Source organism: Pseudophryne corroboree, chromosome 7, assembly GCF_028390025.1.
Source record: "Pseudophryne corroboree isolate aPseCor3 chromosome 7, aPseCor3.hap2, whole genome shotgun sequence".
NCBI classification, from domain to species: domain Eukaryota; kingdom Metazoa; phylum Chordata; class Amphibia; order Anura; family Myobatrachidae; genus Pseudophryne; species Pseudophryne corroboree.
In genome coordinates, this window is record NC_086450.1 from 373,441,758 (window position 1) to 373,469,603 (window position 27,846).

At 44.2% G+C, this 27,846-nt stretch overlaps 1 long non-coding RNA gene across 1 annotated transcript in view; it reads right to left on the reverse strand.

Moving 5' to 3' along the window:
* The window catches only part of LOC134943732 (uncharacterized), a 77,962-nt gene extending 50,363 nt beyond the window's left edge, over positions 1-27,599 (reverse strand). The window contains exons 1-3 of the long non-coding RNA XR_010181711.1: positions 27,541-27,599; positions 25,033-25,121; positions 3,390-3,534 (exon numbers count right to left, since the gene is read on the reverse strand). This is a non-coding gene — a long non-coding RNA (uncharacterized LOC134943732). The remainder of the gene's footprint in view (positions 1-3,389; positions 3,535-25,032; positions 25,122-27,540) is intronic.
* Positions 27,600-27,846: the final 247 nt, after the last annotated feature.

The window sequence follows — 27,846 nt, forward strand, 5'->3', positions numbered from 1 at the left end:
TATCACCTCGAACTCGCTGAGATCCTCCAGTTCACGCCTAGTGCGATACTGGCGTGGACGTGGAAATGAAACCCGCAATACTGGCTCACCCAATGCAGACATTTGCTGACCTGGATCCTGATGTTCATCAGCACTTTCTTCCTCCATCATGCTTGCAGCCAGCATGAACATCACAATCTGGTCAGAAAAAGGCTCCATCATTGTAGTCAGTACAAAAATAGGAATGTGTTTTAAAACGCAGGAATTTTCCTAAAAAAACGATTCCACAGAGCTGACTGTAAAATGGCTCCTTCTCCCTGTAGTCTCAAACCTGGGAGTGAGGAGATAGGAGGGGCTTTGCAGAAGTGTATCCTGGGAAAAACTGTGGAATCATGGGTAAATTTCCCTCAGGAGATTGAAGAAAAAAATATTCCTTTAAAAAATCAATTAAATAATACTTGTGAAGCAAAAAAAGACAAACCAAGTAGATAATCCTTTCAAATATAAATAGATATGCTACTAGCAATCCTCAAATATCCAAAAAAAACATGTACTAAAAAATTTTTTTTAGATCCCGCCAGTCAACTGAGGCGGACTAAAATAGGCGAATTTGCGGTCGAAAAGCACTGCAGGCGAATTTACAAACTTGAATTGAATATGCTTTGGGCGAATTGCAGCATCTATACCATTGCAGAAAAGTCGAATGCGAAAAAAGTCGAATTGCCAAAAGTCGAATTTTGAATGTCCGTTTTTTTGCGATAAAGTACTGTACTGCATAGGCGAATTGTTTTTTTGAGGCGAATTCGTTCCGGAATTCGACTTTTTCTGGAATTCGACCGCAATTGCATATACCAAATAATCCCCACAAACTACACAAAACACTGAGAAAAAAAAACAGAAAACACACTCCTCCACTACCACTACACACCACACACACAACACACACACACTCACTCACAAACAATGACAATAGACTTGAAAAAAAAAAACAATGACAAAAAAGTAGACAAACTTCGAAAAAACTACACAACAAGTATGACAAGACTACTTACACACACAGTACAGCACTCAACAATCGCAAAACTCCGCTCCAAATCCACCAAAAACTCCTCCAAACTCACCAACTCCTAATACACCTTCCTCTCTCCTCTCCACTAGCTAAACCCACGAGGTGCGGACGGTTTGGGGCGTTTTTATAGTAATGTGCACAAACACTCCTCCATCACGAATACAACCAATCACGGACGAGTGACAAAAACGAAACTTAGCAAAAAAACGCGGCCGGAAACGGAAAAACACTGCCGTAACAGACATGTGACGCAGTCGTAAAAAAAACACTAAGAACACAGCCGCAAAACAACAAAATCGGCCGCATTACACATCAAAAAAACACGAATGACATCGACATCGGACAACACTAAAAATACAATTACGACAGCTTAGTAAATTAGGCGTAATCAATTCAAAAAGTTGCAGTTTTACACTTTCGATGTCATTCGTGATGATTCTCTCCAAATCGGTAACAATATGAATCTTAGTAAATTTACCCCAATGATTGAGAACAATCCATGAAACTGCCAGGTCTCAGCTGTCCAAAGGGGGCAGTACAAGGTATTAACTCTGCAGGGTGCCCAAACTTTTGCAGATGCCATTTTTTGTTTTCTGATCTTTTGAAAGTGTAAATGATGGAAATAAAATCAAACTTTTTTTGACATGTTATAAGAATGTCTAATCTGTAATTTGATGCCTTTTGGAGATTTTTCCATCTTTCCTTGGCTTCTTTTTGCACATTAAACAGATTTTTGCCTGGGGTGCCCAAACTTTCAATCCCCACTGTATATATATATATATATATATATATATACACACACACACACTTACATATATATTTTGGATGAGGCATACTGTGTCCTTTGACATAGTAAGGGGAATCCAATTGCTTCTTGCATGCCCATAAGTAATGGCAGATCGACAGAACTATTCAATTGTAATGCAAATGGCAGTGAGTTATGCGTGCGCCTATTGCTTATCACTCAAAAGCAGTTGGTTTAACTGCGTAAAGAGGTTAATCCAGTTTAAACTATTGGGCATGCTGCCAAAACAGCAGTTTGGGCGCTCCAACAGCCAAATTTTCACAGAAATCATGCAGTCATGGCAATACAATTGAATAGTTCTGCCAAGCACCCATTGCTTATGGGCACCCAAAAATTCCCCTCAGTTACCCTCTCCTTTCTCTCTATCTTGCTAGATAGAAAGATAAATGCAGAGAGATAGATATATAGATAGATTTTCTATTTTTAAAACACGCATACACACACGCATATGTATATATACACAGCACTGGTCACGCACCCATATCCATAGCCCCACACACACCCCACTCGGAAGCACACAATAGGCCCTTCAAAAATTTCAGCTCCAGGCCCATTAAGACCATATTCTGGCACTACAGAGCGGGGCATTGTACCCATCAGTAACTGACCTCCAACAAGCCTATCCCCAGGTAAGCAGTACACGCTTCCCCCATCTCGGCACTACTGTATGAATTGTGGTGGCCACCGTTCCTATGAGTGTCACAAATGTCCTGTACTCAATAAACTCTGCAACGTTTGAGTCAAAGTGAGTCACTTTGCATGCTGAAGCCTGTCCATGCCTAAGACAGGCAGCCTCATACTACACGCTCCAGCAGTCCACTGCACAGGGTTAATATCATGGAAGCTATGCCAGACTCCAGTTTTCACAGTGAAAAGTATTGACCTTAGCATGGAAAAGGGTGACATTTCTACAACCATAACAGTCAAGGAGCCCAATAATACCATCAAAATAAAAAATTACACTGACACCAAAAGTAACCTCATGTCACAGCACATTCTCTGTCACATCAACCCCAAAGACACTTATCAAGCATTCTCACATAGTTCATTTAATAGGAATCAAGTGTTAAAGTGCATGTCATTCAAAATGACGTTCCAAATTAAAGGAACTTTGCAGATTTGTATGTAAAGTATTGGGAACTACTGGACACCTATCACATACGTCTGGATGAATCTGCTTCTCCACAGTGTGTGTTCCTAGACAGAGGCGTCACTGGAGTTCCTAACACCTGGTGCAGTGACCCGGCATGCAACCTGAAAAGAGATTGTGGCCTCACTGGAAGGGGCGGGGCTCACGGGCCGACTGCATTTTCATCATTCTGTGGATGTGCCCAGCACTCCATGACACTTGCCATGGTGGATATTGGGATAGTGGAGCTACTGTAGCTAGCATGATTCCATTAGGAGTTATTACACCAGTGGTGATATGCCCAATGCAAAAAAATGCCCAACTCTGGATGTCAAATGTGGATTCTGGCAGATTATCCTGGATAAGGAATCATTCATGACACCTGTGGGTAGATATGCTTTACTTACAATTCCATAAGGTATATGTACTGGCAGTAAGGTATTCCAGTGTTGCTTGGAGCATCTCCTTGAGGGATACCCTGATCTCATTGTAGATGATATCCTGATTTGGGGCCACACCAGAGATGAACACGATATGCGCTTCAATAAAGTCCTGCAAATAATTCATGAGATTAACATTAAATTGACAAGTGCCATTTCAGAGTGAATGGTTGGTCACCTACCAGGGTGTTGAGCCAGACCCTACCAAGATGCTGGTTGTCCCTCAAATGCCTACCCCCATGGACAATTTGGGTCTGTAGCATTTTTCCGGTATGACCGATTACTTCTCAAAAAAAAAATCCAGAATACAGGGAGGTCAATGGCCCATTCTGACAGCTCCTACATACAATAATGGCACTGAGTGGTTGGTGTTGTCTGAATTGCCATGATACTGCTCTGTCTCATCGCAAGTCTATGCTCTTCTGTAAAACTCCAATATGTTAATGTTCACCTCCCAGTTCTCATATCTGCAGATGCCTCACAACATGGTGTTAGTGTTCTATTCCTTCAGTGCAGCTTTTGCTTCAATGACCCTCACTGAGACTGCATCCTGTTATGCCCACATTGAGAAGAATGGCTGACAGTAACCATGTTGATGTTCAAAAGGTCAACACCACAATGTCTACATTTGAAATGTCGCTGTGTGAAATGCTGACAGTTACTTGATGCCGATGGTTAGGAGCTACTTGGAGGGTTAGGCTGCAAATGGGAGGGTTAGGCTTTGTTGGGTGGCTATGGTTAGGCTGTGAGAAGGCGGGGGGGTTAGGTTAAGGCGTTAGGGAAAAGTGTTAGGATTAGGTTCCGCCAGTTGGCCTAGGGTTAGGCTGTGGAAGGGAGGGGGAATAGAGTTAGGAATTTGTGGAAGTGTTGTGATAAGGTTCTGCTGGGAGGGCTAGGGGGATTCTTTGCAGTGGTGAATTTCCCACTAAGCATGTGTTGATGGACAGCACTTGAATGCTTGTTTTAGTACTATCAGTTTGAAATCTACCAGTAACTACATATGCCATCTTGAGTGAAGTATAATATGGATAGGAGATGCCCAGACTGCCCATGTAGAGGGGGGAGGCAATTACTGTTGTGCCTAGGAGTGCCATGAGCCCTAAATCAACCTTTGTTACTTTGCCCATGGAATTGCCTCATGACTCCAAGTCTTTCTCTGACATACGTGAGGAATTGACCCTATAGGTACACAAGGTGTTCTGGATTTAGCCTCAAGGCTTGTAATGCACATCTCAATTTCAGGTACTAATACCTAGTTATTGCTGATCTGGGAGATCAGAAACATTTCTAGTAATGAAATTATTGTTATTCCAACATATGAGAATTCATATATAAGTATTACCACCTGACAGTATTCCTTAAAGGGAGTCATATTTAAAAATCAAATCTGGAACTATCACTCTGTCATTTGTTACATATTAACGACTCTGATTTATGCTGCCTTTACCAATATGAGATATTCTGAACTATATGTCACTTTATTTGATTCATGATAGCTAACTATTTGTTCATTGTTATCACAATGTTATATATGAACTAGTAATTGTTATATTATATCATACCTACTTCATGTTCATTTAATCTAAGTACTTTAATATATATATATTTTTTTTAATACATTCTACTACCAGTAAGTTTTTGGATTGTGGGAAGATACTAGAGCACGCAGAGTAAAGACACCTAAACATGGAAGAATTAGCAAACACCATATACTGTAGATACAATGCAGTATGTCTCTGGTTGGACTCAAACTCACAACCTCAGTGCTGTGTGGCAGCAAAGCAAGCGCCACCATGCTGCCCATAAAAAAGTAAGAGTTGGCCCACATTGTTAATACATTTATATTGCTCCCAATCACAATCCAGAATACATTGCTCCATAAGATAATTGTTAAATAACATTATCCCCTTAAATATTATTTATAAATTGTATTGTCCTCATATTATAATTATGCACTAATTTGACCCTCCTACTATATTTTTCAAATAATTTTGCCCCATATGATAATTATTAATTTATCTTGCCCACTTAATAAATAATGATTGCCCTGTTAATTAGTAAGTGTATTGTGACTTTTCTTACGTTGTGAATGGATGTATCATTGCTGCAGTTGTGCCAAACAGCCCCCCTTGGCAGCCAGGTCCTTTGAGACTCTGCTAGTGCCAGGCGTCTTTTTTACCAAAAATGCATCTTATTTGTACCGCTATGTCTTTTTTCCATGCCAAGTTCCACTGTGCTTCGTATGCAGACTCAGTTGTACACAGATATAGTATGCAAGTGTCGCATATCAAATGAACACAGTCTCCTGGTGCATCCTAGTCTCGTTGCGTTGCAATTAAACTGCATTTTTGGCAAAAAAAAAAAAAGAAAGATGCCTGACGCTAGCAGATTTACGCAGGACCTTGCACCTCAGTCCTGCCAGGCATCTTATGGCATATTGAGGATAAATGTATCCTGTAGCTCAAGCCACATGCGGTTTTAGTAATCATGCCACCATAGCTACGTCATATTTCTGGCGGTTTTTCAAACTGCACTTAATTATATTTACCATACAAAGAGTTTTAAATGTGATTGTACTGGAATGTGGTGCTTTGTAAACGACAATTTTCCTGTGGTTTTTACTTGAGATATTATTCCTTTAATACTGTTTTTTTAATATTAAAGTTGTGGTATAGGCATTTGTATTAATACTCATATTGTTTTTGTGACTATAACACAATTAATAACAGCACTCGTCAGTTTTTTGGATAACACATCAATTAATCATGCAGATTAAAAAAACTCACAAAAATATTGCTAAAAATATTGATCATACAAAGAATGTCTTTTAGCAAATCTATCTCTGAGAATTTGGTTGAAAACATTGTCATTCTCATGGCAGTGTTCCCATAAAGGGGCATAAAGGAAAACTTACCTAATATGTAAATTACATGGATGTAAACAGATGAAACAGTTAAAGAGAAAAATTTCTCTTAAGAAACAGTTTGTAAGGAATACCTACTGTTGGTGATGACCAGTCAGATTAATGGGGCTAGACCTCAAATTTCCTGCAGGAGAAAGCAGATAGCTTCAACCCAGATATGGATTCACTGTTTACAGAAATTTTACTTTTTAGCTCTTTGAAGAAGAGGACTCTGACTGTCATCTGTTCCGCTATACTACTCTGACTGTCCTCTCTTCCGCTATACTACTCTGACTGTCATCTCTTCCGCTATACTACTCTGACTGTACTCTCTTCCGCTATACTACTCTGACTGTACTCTCTTCCGCTATCTACTCTTACTGTCCTCTCTTCCGCTATACTACTCTGACTGTCTTCTCTTCCGCTATACTACTCTGACTGTCCTCTCTTCCGCTATACTACTCTGACTGCCCTCTCTTCCGCTATACTACTCTGACTGTACTCTCTTCCGCTATCTACTCCTACTGTCCTCTCTTCCGCTATCTACCCTGACTGTCTTCTCTTCCGCTATCTACTCTGACTGTCCTCTATTCCGCTATACTACTCTGACTGCCCTCTCTTCCGCTATACTACTCTGACTGTCATCTCTTCCGCTATACTACTCTGGCTGTCCTCTCTTCCGCTATACTACTCTGACTGTCATCTCTTCCGCTATACTACTCTGACTGTCCTCTCTTCCGCTATACTACTCTGACTGTCATCTCTTCCGCTATACTACTCTGGCTGTCCTCTCTTCCGCTATACTACTCTGACTGTACTCTCTTCCGCTATCTACTCTTACTGTCCTCTCTTCCGCTATACTACTCTGACTGTCTTCTCTTCCGCTATACTACTCTGACTGTCCTCTCTTCCGCTATACTACTCTGACTGCCCTCTCTTCCGCTATACTACTCTGACTGTACTCTCTTCCGCTATCTACTCTTACTGTCCTCTCTTCCGCTATCTACCCTGACTGTCTTCTCTTCCGCTATCTACTCTGACTGTCCTCTATTCCGCTATACTACTCTGACTGCCCTCTCTTCCGCTATACTACTCTGACTGTCCTCTCTTCCGCTATACTACTCTGACTTTCCTCTCTTACACTATACTACTCTGACTGTCCTCTCTTCCGCTATCTACTCTTATTGTCCTCTCTTCCGCTATCTACTCTGACTGTCCTCTCTTCCACTGTCTACTCTGACTGTCCTCTCTTCCGCTATACTACTCTGACTGTCTTCTCTTCCGCTATACTACTCTGATTGTCCTCTATTCCGCTATACTACTCTGACTTTCCTCTCTTACACTATACTACTCTGACTGTCCTCTCTTCCGCTATCTACTCTTATTGTCCTCTCTTCCGCTATACTACTCTGACTGTCTTCTCTTCCGCTATACTACTCTGATTGTCCTCTCTTCCGCTATACTACTCTGATTGTCCTCTCTTCCGCTATACTACTCTGACTGTCCTCTCTTCCGCTATACTACTCTGATTGTCCTCTATTCCGCTATACTACTCTGACTTTCCTCTCTTACACTATACTACTCTGACTGTCCTCTCTTCCGTTATACTACTCTGACTTTCCTCTCTTACACTATACTACTCTGACTGTCCTCTCTTCCGCTATCTACTCTTATTGTCCACTCTTCCGCTATCTACTCTGACTGTCCTCTCTTCCACTGTCTACTCTGACTGTCCTCTCTTCCGCTATACTACTCTGACTGTCTTCTCTTCCGCTATACTACTCTGATTGTCCTCTATTCCGCTATACTACTCTGACTTTCCTCTCTTACACTATACTACTCTGACTGTCCTCTCTTCCGCTATCTACTCTTATTGTCCTCTCTTCCGCTATCTACTCTGACTGTCCTCTCTTCCACTGTCTACTCTGACTGTCCTCTCTTCCGCTATACTACTCTGACTGTCTTCTATTCCGCTATACTACTCTGATTGTCCTCTCTTCCGCTATACTACTCTGATGGTCCTCTCTTCCGCTATACTACTCTGACTGTCCTCTCTTCCGCTATACTACTCTGATTGTCCTCTATTCTGCTATACTACTCTGGCTGTCCACTCTTCCGTTATACTACTCTGACTGTCCTCTCTTCCGCTATACTACTCTGACTGTCCTCTCTTCCGCTGTACTACTCTGACTGTCCTCTCTTCCGCTATACTACTCCGATTGTCCTCTCTTCCACTATCTACTCTGACTGTCCTCTCTTCTGCTATATTACTCTAACTGTCCTCTCTTCCGCTATACTACTCTGATTGTCCTCTCTTCCGCTATACTACTCTGATTGTCCTCTCTTCCGCTATCTACTCTGACTGTCCTCTCTTCTGCTATACTTCTCTGACTGTCCTCTATTTTCCTATACTATTATGACTATCCTCTCTTCCGCTATACTACTCTGACTTTCCTCTCTGCCACTAACCTACTCTGATTGTCCTCTCTTCCGCTATCTACTCTGACTGTCCTCTCATCCGCTATCTACTCTGACTGTCCTCTATTCCGCTATCTACTCTGACTGTCTTCTCTTCCGCTATCTACTCTGACTGTCCTCTATTCCGCTATACTACTCTGACTGCCCTCTCTTCCGCTATCTACTCTGACTGTCCTCTCTTCTGCTATACTACTCTGACTGTCCTCTATTTCCATATACTATTATGACTGTCCTCTCTTCCGCTATACTACTCTGACTGTCCTCTCTGCCACTAACCTACTATGATTGTCCTCTCTTCCGCTATCTACTCTGACTGTCCTCTCTTCCGCTATACTACTCTGACTGTCCTCTCTTCCGCTATACTACTCTGACTGTCCTCTCTTCCGCTATACTACTCTGGCTGTCCTCTCTTCCACTATACTACTCTGACTGTCCTCTCTTCCGCTATACTACTCTGACTGTCCTCTCTTCCGCTATACTACTCTGACTGTCCTCTATACTACTCTGACTGTCCTCTCTTCCCCTATACTACTCTGGCTGTCCTCTCTTCCGTTATACTACTCTGACTGTCCTCTCTTCCGCTATACTACTCTGACTGTCCTCTCTTCCGCTATACTATTCTGACTGTCCTCTATACTACTCTGGCTGTCCTCTCTACCGTTATACTACTCTGACTGTCCTCTCTTCCGCTATACTACTATGGCTGTCCTCTCTTCCGTTATACTACTCTGACTGTCCTCTCTTCCGCTATACTATTCTGACTGTCCTCTATTCCGCTATACTACTCTGGCTGTCCTCTCTTCCGTTATACTACTCTGACTGTCCTCTCTTTCACTATACTACTCTGACTGTCCTCTCTTCCGCTATCTACTCTGATTGTCCTCTCTTCCGCTATCTACTCTGACTGTCCTCTCTTCCACTGTCTACTCTGACTGTCCTCTCTTCCACTAGACTATTCTGACTGTCCTCTATTCCGCTATACTACTCTGGCTGTCCTCTATTCCGCTATACTACTCTGGCTGTCCTCTCTTCCTGTATACTACTTTGACTGTACTCTCTTCCGCTATACTACTCTGACTGTCCTCTCTGCCGCTATACTATTCTGACTGTCCTCTATACTACTCTGGCTGTCCTCTCTACCGTTATACTACTCTGACTGTCCTCTCTTCCGCTATACTACTCTGACTGTCCTCTCTTCCGCTATACTATTCTGACTGTCCTCTGTACTACTCTGACTGTCCTCTCTTCCGCTATACTATTCTGACTGTCCTCTATACTACTCTGGCTGTCCTCTCTTCCGTTCTACTACTCTGACTTTCCTCTCTTCCGCTATACTACTCTGGCTGTCCTCTTTTCCGTTATACTACTCTGACTGTCCTCTCTTCCGCTATACTACTCTGACTGTCCTCTCTTCCGCTTTACTACTCTGACTGCCCTCTCTTCCGCTATACTACTCTTACTGTACTCTCTTCCGCTATCTACTCTTACTGTCCTCTCTTCCGCTATCTACCCTGACTGTCTTCTCTTCCGCTATCTACTCTGACTGTCCTCTATTCCGCTATACTACTCTGACTGCCCTCTCTTCCGCTATACTACTCTGACTGTCCTCTCTTCCGCTATACTACTCTGACTTTCCTCTCTTACACTATACTTCTCTGACTGTCCTCTCTTCCGCTATCTACTCTTATTGTCCACTCTTCCGCTATCTACTCTGACTGTCCTCTCTTCCACTGTCTACTCTGACTGTCTTCTCTTCCGCTATACTACTCTGATTGTCCTCTATTCCGCTATACTACTCTGACTTTCCTCTCTTACACTATACTACTCTGACTGTCCTCTCTTCCGCTATACTACTCTGATTGTCCTCTATTCCGCTATACTACTCTGGCTGTCCACTCTTCCGTTATACTACTCTGACTGTCCTCTCTTCCGCTATACTACTCTGACTGTCCTCTCTTCTGCTATACTACTCCGATTGTCCTCTCTTCTGCTATCTACTCTGACTGTCCTCTCTTCTGCTATATTACTTTAACTATCCTCTCTTCCGCTATACTACTCTGATTGTCCTCTCTTCCGCTATACTACTCTGATTGTCCTCTCTTCCGCTATACTACTCTGATTGTCCTCTCTTCCGCTATCTACTCTGACTGTCCTCTCTTCTGCTATACTTCTCTGACTGTCATCTATTTTCCTATACTATTATGACTGTCCTCTCTTCCGCTATACTACTCTGACTTTCCTCTCTGCCACTAACCTACTCTGATTGTCCTCTCTTCCGCTATCTACTCTGACTGTCCTCTCATCCGCTATCTACTCTGACTGTCCTCTATTCCGCTATCTACTCTGACTGTCTTCTCTTCCGCTATCTACTCTGACTGTCCTCTATTCCGCTATACTACTCTGACTGCCCTCTCTTCCGATATCTACTCTGACTGTCCTCTCTTCTGCTATACTACTCTGACTGTCCTCTATTTCCCTATACTATTATGACTGTCCTCTCTTCCGCTATACTACTCTGACTGTCCTCTCTGCCACTAACCTACTCTGATTGTCCTCTCTTCCGCTATCTACTCTGACTGTCCTCTCTTCCGCTATACTACTCTGACTGTCCTCTCTTCCGCTATACTACTCTGACTGTCCTCTCTTCCGCTATACTACTCTGACTGTCCTCTCTGCCGCTATACTATTCTGACTGTCCTCTATACTACTCTGGCTGTCCTCTCTACCGTTATACTACTCTGGCTGTCCTCTCTTCCGTTCTACTACTCTGACTGTCCTCTCTTCTGCTATACTACTCTGGCTGTCCTCTTTTCCGTTATACTACTCTGACTGTCCTCTCTTCCGCTATACTACTCTGGCTGTCCTCTCTTCCGCTATACTACTCTGGCTGTCCTCTCTTCCACTATACTACTCTGACTGTCCTCTCTTCCGCTATACTACTCTGACTGTCCTCTCTTCCGCTATACTATTCTGACTGTCCGCTATACTACTCTGACTGTCCTCTCTTCCCCTATACTACTCTGGCTGTCCTCTCTTCCGTTATACTACTCTGACTGTCCTCTCTTCCGCTATACTACTCTGACTGTCCTCTCTTCCGCTATACTATTCTGACTGTCCTCTATACTACTCTGGCTGTCCTCTCTACCGTTATACTACTCTGACTGTCCTCTCTTCCGCTATACTACTATGGCTGTCCTCTCTTCCGTTATACTACTCTGACTGTCCTCTCTTCCGCTATACTATTCTGACTGTCCTCTATTCCGCTATACTACTCTGGCTGTCCTCTCTTCCGTTATACTACTCTGACTGCCCTCTCTTCCGCTATACTACTCTGACTGTCCTCTCTTCCGCTATACTACTCTGACTGTCCTCTCTTTCACTATACTACTCTGACTGTCCTCTCTTCCGCTATCTACTCTGATTGTCCTCTCTTCCGCTATCTACTCTGACTGTCCTCTCTTCCACTGTCTACTCTGACTGTCCTCTCTTCCACTATACTATTCTGACTGTCCTCTATTCCGCTATACTACTCTGGCTGTCCTCTATTCCGCTATACTACTCTGGCTGTCCTCTCTTCCTGTATACTACTTTGACTGTACTCTCTTCCGCTATACTACTCTGACTGTCCTCTCTTCCGCTATACTATTCTGACTGTCCTCTATACTACTCTGGCTGTCCTCTCTTCCGTTCTACTACTCTGACTGTCCTCTCTTCTGCTATACTACTCTGGCTGTCCTCTTTTCCGTTATACTACTCTGACTGTCCTCTCTTCCGCTATACTACTCTGACTGTCCTCTCTTCCGCTATCTACTCTGACTGTCCTCTCTTCTGCTATACTACTCTGATTGTCCTCTCTTACGCTATACTACTCTGACTGTCCTCTCTTCCGCTATACTACTCTGATTGTCCTCACTTCCGCTATACTTCTCTGATAGTAGTTAAAGACTAGCTAAGAAACAGTTCAGGCAAGAATCATTTTACATGACCTAATCTTTATTTGCTTTATATATTGCTCCTCTGCAGTCTATTTTAAAGCAGCTTGTAATTAGTGTAATGAAAGGACTCATTTACTAAAATCCCATTTATGTGCAAAATTCCACTGAACCTCAGCAACCAATCAGCAATTAGCTTTATCTGTATAGTTGATGTTAGACAAGCAAAGCAAACATCTAATTGGTTGCTATGGCTCGATGCAAATTTTACACCTAAACGCTATATTAGAAAATGAGAACTGGGGGCTTAGAACACAACTACAGTTAAAAGAATCAATAATAACATACAAAGAATGTATATTATTATATTAGCAAAAGTGCTTGCATACCCTCTTGAAAGCCAAAAGGTTCAGACCAAAAGTAGATAGGTTAGAAATATTTTTAATATAAGTTTATTTTTCCGTAGAAAGTAGTACAAAAAGTTACTAAATGGGTCAAATTCCTTTGTTTTTGTTTTTAAATATAAACATTGTTCCACTGCATAATAATAAACAAAACATCCTAAAAGAAACTGTCCCTCAATTCTAACACCAAATATTGTATAATGGGGTCCTAAGCTAGATAGCTTGGGGATTTACGTTTCATTCTTAGTGAAGATGGAACCCCCCAAACAGCTATAGAGAATAAGATCTCCTATCACGTCAGTGATCTGCAGGGGTTTTCATAGCCAAATCCTCAGTTCAGTGTATTATGTGGTTCCACTTCTGTTTTATTTTCTTACATATCACAATCACCTAAGAAGTACTGTAGATCTCGGGTGTTGATGATAGGGTTGACAGTAACTAGGTCGACAGTCATTAGATCGACCACTATTGGTCAACAGTGAGTAGGTCGACACCTGAAATAGGTCGGCACAATCATTAGGTTGACGTGAACAAGGTCGACATGGAAAAGGGTCAACTTGAGTTTTTTACATTTATTTTGGCGCTGTTTTCTTCGTAAAGTGACCGGGACCCCAATTAGTGCACCGTATCCCCTTGCATGGCTCACTTCGTTCGCCATGCTTTGGGCAAGGTGACTCACTGCGCTTGGCACAGGCTACTATACCCAATCGTAGTCCACGTGGATAGTAAAGTATGAAAAAGTTTTAAAAAATGAAAAGATATGAAAAACTAATGTCAACCTTTTTCCATCCGACCCTGTCCATGTCGACCGAGTGACCATGTCGACCTATAGACTGTCGACCAATAGTGGTTGACCTAATGAGTGTCGACCTAAGTGCAGTCGACCTAAAGACTGGATCCCGTAGATCTCACAGGCTGCTGTAAAATAATAGGAAGTGTGTTTCCAGAGAAACGTGGTAAGGAAACATCACAAAATAGAACAAGAAAAAAAAAAAAGCCTTGAAAGGGGTTTGTCTCCGAACAGTGAGAGATAATGATGTTACATTTTGACACAAATCAATCACTACTCTCCTGGTTTCCTTGTATCTGCAAACATAGCATATATAATGACACAATAAAAGCAGGTGTGTTACAATAATATTGAATGGCCTCAGAAAGACGAATGCTTACAATTCTTCAGAAATCTAACAAGACAAAATCATTGATGCTTAATATAGGAAGGAAATGTTGAGATGATGAAATCAAAACACTGAAATTACTTCCAACGCGTTTGCTTGGAATGCAGAGAAGACTTAATGTAACTGCAGCAGTTATACAAAATAAGAATTTACTTACCGATAATTCTATTTCTCGGAGTCCGTAGTGGATGCTGGGGTTCCTGAAAGGACCATGGGGAATAGCGGCTCCGCAGGAGACAGGGCACAAAAAAGTAAAGCTTTACTAGGTCAGGTGGTGTGCACTGGCTCCTCCCCCTATGACCCTCCTCCAGACTCCAGTTAGGTACTGTGCCCGGACGAGCACACACAATAAGGGAGGCATTTTGAATCCCGGGTAAGACTCATACCAGCCACACCAATCACACCGTACAACTTGTGATCTAAACCCAGTTAACAGTATGACAACAGAAAGGGCCTCTTAAAGATGGCTCCTTAACAATAACCCGAATTAGTTAACAATAACTATGTACAAGTATTGCAGATAATCCGCACTTGGGATGGGCGCCCAGCATCCACTACGGACTCCGAGAAATAGAATTATCGGTAAGTAAATTCTTATTTTCTCTATCGTCCTAAGTGGATGCTGGGGTTCCTGAAAGGACCATGGGGATTATACCAAAGCTCCCAAACGGGCGGGAGAGTGCGGATGACTCTGCAGCACCGAATGAGAGAACTCCAGGTCCTCCTTTGCCAGGGTATCAAATTTGTAAAATTTACAAACGTGTTCTCCCCCGACCACGTAGCTGCTCGGCAGAGTTGTAATGCCGAGACCCCTCGGGCAGCCGCCCAAGATGAGCCCACCTTCCTTGTGGAGTGGGCTTTTACAGTTTTAGGCTGTGGCAGGCCTGCCACAGAATGTGCAAGTTGAATTGTGTTACAAATCCAACGAGCAATCGACTGCTTAGAAGCAGGTGCGCCCAACTTGTTGGGTGCATACAATATAAACAGCGAGTCAGATTTTCTGACTCCAGCCGTCCTTGCAATGTATATTTTTAAGGCTCTGACAACGTCCAACAACTTGGAGTCCTCCAAGTCGCTAGTGGCCGCAGGCACCACAATAGGTTGGTTCAGATGAAATGATGATACCACTTTAGGGAGAAAATGCGGACGAGTCCGCAGTTCTGCCCTATCCGAATGGAAGATTAGATAAGGACTTTTATAAGATAAAGCCGCCAATTCAGATACTCTCCTGGCAGAGGCCAGGGCTAGTAACATAGTCACTTTCAATGTGAGATATTTCAAATCCACCTTTTTCAATGGTTCAAACCAATGGGATTTGAGGAAATCTAAAACTACATTTAGATCCCACGGTGCCACCGGAGGCACCACAGGAGGCTGTATATGCAGTACTCCCTTGACAAAAGTCTGGACCTCAGGGACAGAGGCCAATTCTTTTTGGAAGAATATTGACAGGGCCGAAATTTGAACCTTAATGGATCCCAATTTGAGACCCATAGATAATCCTGATTGCAGGAAATGTAGGAAACGACCCAGTTGGAATTCCTCCGTCGGAACCCTCCGATCCTCGCACCACGCTACATATTTTCGCCAAATGCGGTGATAATGTTTCACGGTGACTTCCTTCCGTGCCTTAATCAAGGTAGGAATGACTTCTTCTGGAATGCCTTTCCCTTTTAGGATCTGGCGTTCAACCGCCATGCCGTCAAACGCAGCCGCGGTAAGTCTTGAAAAAGACAGGGACCCTGCTGTAGCAGGTCCCTTCTCAGAGGTAGAGGCCACGGTTCGTCCGTGAGCATCTCTTGAAGTTCCGGATACCAAGTCCTTCTCGGCCAATCCGGAACCACTAGTATTGTTCTTACTCTTCTTTGCCGTATGATCTTCAATACCTTTGGTATGAGCGGCAGAGGAGGAAACACATACACTGACTGGTACACCCAAGGAGTTACCAGTGCGTCCACAGCTATTGCCTGTGGATCTCTTGACCTGGCGCAATATTTGTCCAGTTTCTTGTTGAGGCGAGACGCCATCATGTCTACAATTGGTCTTTCCCAACGGTCTATTAACATGTTGAAGACTTCTGGATGTAGACCCCACTCTCCCGGATGAAGATCGTGTCTGCTGAGGAAGTCTGCTTCCCAGTTGTCCACGCCCGGGATGAACACTGCTGACAGTGCTATCACGTGATTCTCCGCCCAGCGAAGAATCTTGGCAGCTTCTGCTATTGCACTCCTGCTTCTTGTGCCGCCCTGCCTGTTTACATGGGCGACCGCCGTGATGTTGTCCGACTGAATCAACACCGGCTTTCCTTGCAGGAGAAGTTCCGCCTGGCTTAGAGCATTGTAGATTGCTCTTAGTTCCAGAATGTTTATGTGAAGAGACTTTTCCAGACTCGTCCATACTCCCTGGAAGTTTCTTCCTTGTGTGACTGCTCCCCAGCCTCTCAGGCTGGCGTCCGTGGTCACCAGGATCCAATCCTGAATGCCGAATCTGCGGCCTTCTAATAGGTGAGCCTTCTGCAACCACCACAGAAGTGACACCCTTGTCTTTGGTGACAGGGTTATTCGCAGGTGCATCTGCAGATGCGACCCTGACCATTTGTCCAACAGATCCCTTTGGAATATTCTTGCATGGAATCTGCCGAATGGAATTGCTTCGTAAGAAGCCACCATTTTTCCCAGGACTCTTGTGCATTGATGTACTGACACTTTTCCTGGTTTTAGGAGGTTCCTGACCAGATCGGATAACTCCTTGGCTTTTTCCTCTGGAAGGAAAACCTTTTTCTGAACCGTGTCCAGAATCATTCCTAGGAACAGCAGACGAGTTGTCGGGATTAAATGGGATTTTGGAATATTCAGAATCCACCCGTGTTGTCTTAGCACCTCTTGAGATAGTGCTAAAGCTGTCTCCAGCTGTTCTCTGGACCTTGCCCTTATTAGGAGATCGTCCAAGTATGGGATAACTAATACGCCTTTTCTTCGAAGAAGAATCATCATCTCGGCCATTACCTTGGTAAAGACCCGAGGCGCCGTGGACAATCCGAACGGCAGCGTCTGAAACTGATAGTGACAGTTTTGAACAATGAACCTGAGGTACCCCTGGTGTGCGGGGTAAATCGGAACGTGTAGATACGCATCCTTGATGTCCAAGGATACCATAAAGTCCCCTTCTTCCAGGTTCGCTATCACTGCTCTGAGTGACTCCATCTTGAACTTGAACTTTTTTATGTAGAGGTTCAAGGACTTCAGATTTAGAATAGGCCTTACCGAGCCATCCGGCTTCGGTACCACAAATAGAGTGGAATAATACCCCTTTCCTTGTTGTAATAGGGGTACTTTGACTATCACCTGCTGAGCGTACAGCTTGTGAATGGCTTCCAACACCCTCTCCCTTTCGGAAGAGACGGTTGGTAAGGCAGACTTCAGGAAACGATGAGGAGGATCCGTCTCTAATTCCAACCTGTACCCCTGAGATATTATCTGCAGGATCCAGGGGTCTACCTGCGAGTGAGCCCACTGCGCGCTGTAATTTTTGAGACGGCCCCCCACTGTCCCCGAGTCCGCTTGAGAGGCCCCAGCGTCATGCTGAGGTTTTTGCAGGAGCCGGGGAGGGCTTCTGTTCCTGGGAAGGAGCTGCCTGTTGGTGTCTCTTCCCTCTTCCTCTGCCTCGTGGCAGGTACGACAAGCCCTTTGCTCTCTTATTTTTGTAGGAGCGAAAAGGCTGCGGTTGAAAGGTCGGTGCCTTTCTCTGTTGGGGAGTGACTTGAGGTAAAAAAGTGGATTTCCCGGCAGTAGCCGTGGCCACCAAGTCTGATAGACCAACTCCAAATAACTCCTCCCCTTTATACGGCAAAACCTCCATGTGACGTTTTGAATCCGCATCGCCTGTCCACTGTCGTGTCCATAAGGCTCTTCTGGCTGAAATGGACATAGCACTCACCCGAGATGCCAGTGTGCAAATATCCCTCTGTGCATCACGCATATAGATAAATGCATCCTTTATTTGTTCTAACGACAGTAAAACATTGTCCCTATCTAGGGTATCAATATTTTCAATCAGGGATTCTGACCAAACTACTCCAGCACTGCACATCCAGGCAGTTGCTATAGCTGGTCGTAGTATAACACCTGCATGTGTGTATATATTCTTTTGAATAACTTCCATCTTTCTATCTGATGGATCCTTAAGTGCGGCCGTCTCAGGAGAGGGTAACGCCACTTGTTTGGATAAGCGTGTGAGCGCCTTGTCCACCTTAGGGGGTGTTTCCCAGCGCGCCCTAACCTCTGGCGGGAAAGGGTATAATGCCAATAACTTTTTTGAAATTATCAACTTTTTATCAGGAGCAACCCACGCTTCATCACACACGTCATTTAATTCTTCTGATTCAGGAAAAACTGTTTGTAGTTTTTTCACACCATACATAATACCCTGTTTTACGGTATCTGTAGTATCAGCTAAATGTAACGTCTCCTTCATTGCCAAAATCATATAACGTGTGGCCCTACTGGAAAATACGTTTGAATTTCTACCGTCGTCACTGGAATCAGTGCCCGTGTCTGGGTCTGTGTCGACCGACTGAGGCAAAGGGCGTTTTACAGCCCCTGACGGTGTTTGAGGCGCCTGGACAGGCATTAATTGATTGTCCGGCCGCCTCATGTCCTCAACTGACTGTTTAAGGGAAGATAAACCATCACGTAATTCCACAAATAAAGGCATCCATTCTGGTGTCGACCCCCTGGGGGGTGACATCTGCATATTTGGCAATTGCTCCGCCTCCACACCAATATCGTCCTCATACATGTCGACACCACGTACCGACACACACCGCAAACTCACAGGGAATGCTCTAATGAAGACAGGACCCACTAGCCCTTTTGGGGAGACAGAGGGAGAGTCTGCCAGCACACACCACAAAGCGCTATATATACAAGGGATATCCTTATATTAAGTGCTCCCTTATAGCTGCTTTAATATATATATATATAGCCATTAATGTGCCCCCCCTCTCTGTTTTACCCTGTTTCTGTAGTGCAGTGCAGGGGAGAGACCTGGGAGCCGTTCTGACCAGCGGAGCTGTGACAGAAAATGGCGCCGTGTGCTGAGGAGATAGGCCCCGCCCCTTTTTCGGCGGGTTCTTCTCCCGCTATTTTTCCAGTCAGGCAGGGGTTAAATATCTCCATATAGCCCCTATGGGCTATATGTGAGGTATTTTTAGCCTTGTATAAGGTTTATATTTGCCTCTCAGAGCGCCCCCCCCCAGCGCTCTGCACCCTCAGTGACTGCCCAGTGAAGTGTGCTGAGAGGAAAATGGCGCACAGCTGCAGTGCTGTGCGCTACCTTATGAAGACTGAGGAGTCTTCAGCCGCCGGTTTCCGGACCTCTTCACGCTTCAGCATCTGCAAGGGGGTCGGCGGCGCGGCTCCGGGACCGGACTCCACGGCTGGGCCTGTGTTCGATCCCTCTGGAGCTAATGGTGTCCAGTAGCCAAGCAGCAAATCCACTCTGCATGCAGGTGAGTTTACTACTTTCCCCCTAAGTCCCACGTTGCAGTGATCCTGTTGCCAGCAGGACTCACTGTAAAGAAAAAAACCTAAACTAAACTTTCTCTAAGCAGCTCTTTAGGAGAGCCACCTAGATTGCACCCTTCTCGTTCGGGCACAAAATCTAACTGGAGTCTGGAGGAGGGTCATAGGGGGAGGAGCCAGTGCACACCACCTGACCTAGTAAAGCTTTACTTTTTTGTGCCCTGTCTCCTGCGGAGCCGCTATTCCCCATGGTCCTTTCAGGAACCCCAGCATCCACTTAGGACGATAGAGAAAATAAGGCTATTCTTCTTTAAAACAAAGACAATTCTATTATTTCTTTAGGGAAACTATCACCTAAATATTAAAACAATTTCTGTTGTCATGAAAAGGAGTTGGCAGGTCACATATCTCCAAGGTGACTTTCAATATGCCTAATAAGGTTAAGACTTAGGGGCAAATTTACTAAGGTGGAAGTTTTTTTACAACTGGTGATGCTGCCCCCTGCAACTAATCAGATTATATCTATTATCTTCTAGAAGCAGCTAGATAAATGTTAAGTAGAATATGATTGGTTGCGATGAGCACCAGCACCAGTTCTAAATAACTCCCACCTTAGTAAATTGACCCCCTTATACTAAACAAGTTTTCGTAATGAAATCTGAAGTGATGACACCAGAACTCAGCTGTTTCTACAGGTATCATTTAAAGGAGTTTATAAAAAATATTACTTTCACTTATACTATACTTACTCCAGCTGGTTAAATAGTGTGTACAGGCAGTGGACAAACAAATAGAAACATCTGTGTAATTGGGGGATACCAAGCATACTGAAAGCCAGGGCTTCTACATAGGCCTGGCAGGAGCCTATATAACATTGCTGGACTGTCCTGGGTGCCCATAAATATGGCTTGTATGACTACAAGAGGAGTGTTTAGTGCAATGGTGATTGGGTGCGGAGGGTGGGAGCATTTCTAAGTAACTATGGGGACTTTTTTTCGCAGCCATGCGAACGGGTCTGAACTGCGCATGCGTGCGGGCGCCAATGCACAGGTGCGTTGTTGCCTGGTGATGGGCGTCACCAGGGAGCGACGAGATCAACAAGAAAAGTGTTCGAAGTGGCAAACACAAGAAGATTGACATCAGGAAGGCGTTCCTGGGTGGCAACTGACCATTTTCTGGGAGTTGTGAGGAAAACGTAGGCGTGTTCAGGCGTTTGCAGGACGGGTCGCTGACGTCAATTCCGGGACCTGACAGGCTGAAGTGATCACAGTGGCTGAGTAAGTTGAGAACTACTCAGAAACTACACAATTTTTTTTTGCCCAGCTCCCCTGCACATGCTTTCGCACACTTGCTAAGCTAAAATACACTCCCCCATAGGCGGCGTCTATCTGATCGCACAGGCTGCAAAAAGTTGCAGCGTGCGATCAACTCAGAATGACCCTCCTATGGGCATAATTCAGATGTGATCACAGCAGCAAATTTGTTAGCAAATGGGCAAAACCATGTGCGCTGCACGGGGGAGGGGGGGGGGGTATAACATGTGCAGAGAGTGTTAGATTTGGGTGGGGTGTGTTCAAACTGAAATCTAAATTGCAGTGTAAAAATAAAGCAGACAGTGTTTACCCTGCACAGAAACAAAATAACCCACCCAAATCCAAAGGGTGGTACACACGGAGAGATCCGTTCTTAAAGTCCAAGCATCCCCCGCGCCCCCCCCCCCCCCACACACACACACACACACACACTCAGCACACATCGCGCTGTGCTGAGCGGACGGAGAGATGTGTGCTGAATTAGGCCCTAAAGCATCTCAACCTGCTAATGTTCTGTGAGCGACGGTGTGTAAAGTGATGACAGCATAGGACAATGAAGGAAAAACATCATCAGCAACCACAACAATGGATGGAAGCACATACTCCAGGATAACGATAACCATGCAAGGCAATGTATGCAAGCAGTTGAAGATCAACCAGCTGCACAAGTTTCAAGCAGACAATTTCATCTACAGATGGTCTGTCTAGAACTCTACAAAGCAGTGTATTATAGTCAGGGTGCATTGTGTGAAACAGTCATCACAGCTGGCAATAAATAGTGATCCCCGCATCAACATTTGAGGATTGAAGCCCAGTGATGTTGGTCCATCCTCTTTGGAGAATCCAGTTCTGTTCATCTGAGGTTTCATATTTGCAGTGAAACCAAACTTGGGCTTTTAGGTTCATAAGTACAAAGTGGAGGCCTAGATGGCAGATGGATCAGAGTCACCAGGCCCAGGCTGCAGCTTAGGATGCCATGGCTTGGGGGGCACCAAACGCAGTACTATCAACAGTGCAACACCGTCCATGTGTGGACTGGAGGACTGAGGAGTTTGAGATATGGGAGGAGTGATCAGGACTACAGATAATCACATACGTCAATGAAGGAGATTTACAAAACTTGGAGACAGATAAAGTGGACAAGTTGTTCAGTAGCAACCAATAAGCGCATGTCCTTTTTCTAGCAGTCTGTAAAATAGCAATTAGAAACTGATTAGTAGCAATAAGCAACTTCTCCACTTTATCTCTCTTCAAGCTTTGAGAAATCTCCCCCTTAGTCACAGGCAGATGTCTGCCTGTGACTAAGAAGCAATTTGCTGCTGGGACTATCAGCGCTGCAGACCCCCTGACTAACACATTGATACTGTCACAGTGTTTAGTAGAGCCTACAGAACCATTTTATATATACCATATGGGGGCATGGAAGTTATTTTCCCCTGGCCCCCCTCTCATAGGAGGCATAACTTTCCACCTCTACTGCTGGACTTATTCTATTCACACGTGTCCTTAGCCCATACTGTCTTCCTTTATTCTCCTACTCCCCCTGCTTGCACAGTAATAGAGGCACACCGAACCTTCCCATGTGTGCCTCTGACCTGCCCACCACCACCACCAAACTATGCCTCTGACCCACCTACCCATATGTGCTGAAGAATTGCTATCCATGTGTGAAACTGCACCAACCTCCACATGTGTGCTGCTGACACCGCTCCTCAAGTGAGCCTCTAAACCCACCTCTCCATGAATCAAAAGTAAAAATGCGGTCAAACATCCAAAAATGCCATCTTCAGAGGTTTGGTTGCATTTCTCATATGTACCAAGCTCTAGCATGCGATACATTCCAGAGCTTGGACCCAGTAAGTAATGCCATCTGTAGATGGCATTGCCTAATACAGTGGTTCTCAAACTCGGTCCTCAGGACCCCACACAGTTCTCATTTTCCAGGTCACCTAGCAGGAGCACAGGTGTAGTCATTACTCTTTGACACATTTTAAAAGATCCACAGGTGATACTCATTATTTTACTTGTGATTCTGTGAGGAGACCTGTAAAACATGCACTGTGTGGCATCTTGAGGACAGAGTTTGAGAACCTATGGCTTAATAGAAGCCTATAGGCTTCTTTTCACAATGTGCACTGTGGGAGAGCCAATCAGATGCCTCCCAGTGCCCCCTTTGGTGCGCACGTCATCCAAACCATGCACAGAAGGACTACGGTGTCATAAGCCCGGGAATCCTTGTTATCGCATAGGACAACTCTTATCAGGAGAGCTGTCCTTTGAGATTTTTTAAGCATACAACATTACTAAATGCTGCTGTGCTTATGATGAGTGGTGGGATCGGGATGCATCGCATGCAAAAATGCTATACTTGATGCATCCCGCCCAATGTGTACCATTGACTCCACTGCCCATGTGCTCTTCTGAACAAACCTTCCCATGTTTTCCCCTAAACCAACCTCCTTCTCTATGTTTGCCACTGAGCCACCAACCATGTATCCTTGCTTCTGCTCACCCTCCCCATGTGTGTGTCTGAGCCACCCTATCCATCTCTTACTGTGCAACCAGCGCATCCCCAACTGTGCCTTTTCCCCCTCACAAAGACTGATGTTTGCCAATCAGAAGTAGCGTGGGTGAACGGAGACAAGACCGTGTATGACGCTATAATAGCTATATAACTGAAGATGCCAGGTAAGGACATCTTTCCTTCTTTCTAAAAGCATTGTGGGACTTTTACAAATTTTGCTAAGGGGACTGCACACTTAAGGGGTAATTCATATCTGATCGCTAGCAAGCGATTTTTGCAGCCCTGCATTCAGATAGTCCCCGCCTACAGGGGGAGTGTATTTTTGCTATGCAAGTGTGCGAACGCATGTGTAGCAGAGCTGCACAAACTGATTTTATGCAGTCTCTGCGCAGCCCAGGACTTACTCGACCGCTGCGATCACATCAGCCTGTTCGGAGTGGCCGGATTTGACATAAGACACCCTCCCTTCAAACGCTTGGACACGCCTGGTTTTTCCAGACACTCTCTGAAAACAGTCACTTGCTACCCACAAACGCCCTCTTTCTGTCAATCTCCTTGCGAATGGATCCTTCGCACAAACCCGTCGATGACCAGCGATCCATTTTGCAGCCGCCCATCACGCCTGCGCATTGCGGTGCATATGCATGCGCGGATCGGATCTGATCGCCTGCTGTGCAAAAACGCAAAGCAGTGATCAAATCTGAATAACCCCCCTAGTTACATCCGTGGCACCACATAATAGTAACGGGGGGAAGTAACAGACAGTCTGGTTCTCATTAAGGACTTCTAATCAATGGAGTGGCTAGGCATTTGTTATTGTGTATGTATATATTTATTGTCCGGTTACGTATAAGAAGAAGATTTGAAAAATGGGTATAAAATATATTTTTAAAAGATGTCAATGATAAGGGTTATGGTTGCTTGTGTAAAAAGCACTGTTACTTTTACAGTAGTAAAGATTGTCACTTTGACCAGTCCGATGCAGGTTAGATTTCTATCTGATTGGTAGCTGTGGGTGACAGACTACAGTAGATCATTTGTGCCATTTTATAACATAAGCAGGGTGACGAAGAATTTGTTACCAAAATATTGGGTTCAGAAACCCATTTCTATACAGTATAAGATCAAATGAATTAAATGCTGGTAGTAATTTATAAATTAAATTGCTTTTTTTTCTTCAACATTCCCCTTAGGGACTACAGATCCTAGAAACTGTGCTGCTTTTTCTGAACATCTAATATTTATCTTGAGTCATATATTTAAACATCAGACACTCTAGGCCATATAATTTTCTACTGTAAGGCTACATGATAAAAGCATATACAAAAATATATCTAAAAACTGAGAGCGAGCTTACCAGGAGTCACCCCTAGGTCCTCAAAATGGCAATACAGGAACCAGCATCCTCTCCAAAAGCAGTTCCCATCTACAGTATACCTCTCTAAACTGAAGTAAAAAATGAAAGCTGCTCAATCAAATTAATAGTACCCCTCAGGTGCTGAAAGGGAGGGGTTATTCTGAACTAGAAAGATACAGAAAACAGACTTTACCCAGCACACCAAGGGGCATTAGCAATAAGATTTAAAAAAAACTACATGGTACTGTAGTAGATAATTCAGAAATCTTAATTACATATATTTGCAAATATATGGTAAGCCTTCACGCCAATATCGAGGCTTCTCTGATACTGAAGGTAAGTAGTGTTAGGGTAGCCATTGTATAGATTTTGTCTAGGGGCCGCTAACTAATTGGTGCCCCATTGTCCATTTTCTTAGGACAATCCTAGAAAGTGTTCTTGCCTGTATAAAATAAGCTTATCCCAACATAGTTAATTTTCCCCAGTGCGTCTCTGTACAAACCATTATACAGAGATGTGAATGTCCTTAAAGGTAAGCAAAACAGGATGTATCTGTTTGTTTAAAAAATAAAGTAGTATTGTAAAGGTCTGTCTACAAACAAACCACATAAAAGAGACCGCATTCGCAGCGTTAGATTTCTATGAAAACCTTGACACATTTTCTGTGACTATTGTGGTAAAAGTCAGATGATGAATCACTTTGACAAGATCCTAATACTCAGGTGTTTTCCCATTCAGCTTCATTTCCCCCACCCTACTTTTAAATCGATTAATGGTATGGCCATTGAATGTGCAGGCTTAGTAAACAGTGCATTGAGTGAAGTTTAATCAATACAGTAAAATATGCTTTATGATAAAGTGCACCAAGTAAAAGAAATGTATTGTATAGACCAGTGGTTCCCAAACTTTTTTGAATCACGGTGCCCTAGAGAGTCATATTTTTTTTCACCGCACCCCTGGGCCAAAGGTTTCTTATTGAGAAATTTAGAAAGAAATATTAAATGAGGCAAATTGTGTTTATATGTCATCCTTAGGTTCAGTTATGTGATGACATGCAAAATTTGCTTCTGTTGTCCACATAGTTTATGATTGGCAGCCACCAGCACTGGTTTTGCCTATTACATTAATTATAAAGGATTTGAATTGGTCCTGGACCACCAGTCCAAGGCACTCCTGCAAGTGATCCGAGGCACCCCAGGGTGCCATCGTGCACAGTTTGTGAACCACTGGTATATACCTTTTATTATACATCCATACTGTGTTTAGTAGTTGTTTGGCTTTCTTTCTAGTGTTCTGATTTTACCTCTATATTCTATTCGGGTATGGCTGTCTAAGTCGCCCTGGTAATGGTCGACAGTGACTAGGTCGACCCTAAAAGGTCGACAGGTGTGACACTCTGAACTGGACCCCCTTAATTTGTACTACAAAGGGTATGCATTGCAGGCAACTGTCGGACTGGATAAGACATGAGTAAGGTCCCCTAATTTTCACCTTGCTGAGCTTCTATTACTACTCATCCTGTTAATAGTGAAGGGGTTAACACTCCCTTCTGCTGTTGCCTGGGAGACACCAGCAGGACCAGTGAGCAGACGGGCACTAGGACCCTTGGACTTACTTATAATGGAGGAGGGAGTGAGAAGGCTGATGGAGTTTTGTGGAAGAGCGGGAAAAAGAGGAGGCGGGGTTTGCACCAGTGTGTGAGAGGAGACACGATGTGGAGAGTGGAGCTGCCGCTGAGGAGACTGCTATGAGGAGACACGCTGTGGAGAGCGGAGCTGCCGCTCAGGAGACCGCTGTGAGAGCCGCCAGCCGCTGCAGTGACACCAGCCTGCCCAGTACTGAGAGAAGCTGCCGGGAAAGGTCTCAGGTGATAGAGGGGAGTGGGTGAGGCCACTGATAGCAGGTACCTACCTCTGATGCACAGACACTCCAGCTAATGCCATCAGTTAGAAACCCAGAGTCACCCAGCTCCGCATATACAGCTGAATAGGGATCAGGTGAGAGAGAGGGAGAGAGGCTCTTCCTTTTACTTGACAGACACAGCTATTAAGAGTACTGGACAGTATTAAATAGTGTATCTTTCAACAGGGGAGTCCAGTTAATGACCAGCACAGCCCTTTTTGGATATAATTTACCTCAGGAAAGGCAGGCGCCAGGTAGCAAAAGAAACTTTAAACTGCCTTAGTGAACGGGGTGACAGGAAAGAGCGGACCCCTTGTGTATTTTAGGCACTCCACAGCTTGTATCAGCCATCTTTATTATACCTTGCCTGCAATCTATCTGCACTTTTCATGTGACGCTGAACTGTATTGAGAACACACTCTAGCTATTCAGAGCCTCAGCTACTAATATAGCCTGCAACTGCCAGCTGTGCTTACATTTTTACGGCTTTGACTGAAAACTGATCTTTAATTGCATTCTCATTGAACCCTGCTGCTGCCTGTATGTTATCGGTCCTCTGACCTACTCATCTGCAATCACCTGAGTGCCTGCATGTTTCACACCTACCTGCTTTAAAGTTGGAGACTGCATGAATTTGTTAGCCAGCTCCCACTGTGACTTGCCAGAGTCCTATGCTTGCTGCATGCAACCAACTCACTAACCTGTCTGTTTGGATACGTTATCACGTACTGACTGAATTTAGTTGAGTACTTGCATACCCCATCCGCTTTGCATGGAACAGTACTCTTCATACTGTGCCTCAGTTACTGACTGCCAGCAACTAACTTGAAATGCTAACGTTGAGCCTGCAATTAATATATCTTTTACGCTTCTGAACTTTAAGTCCTACTGCTTCTGAACTTGAACTTTTAT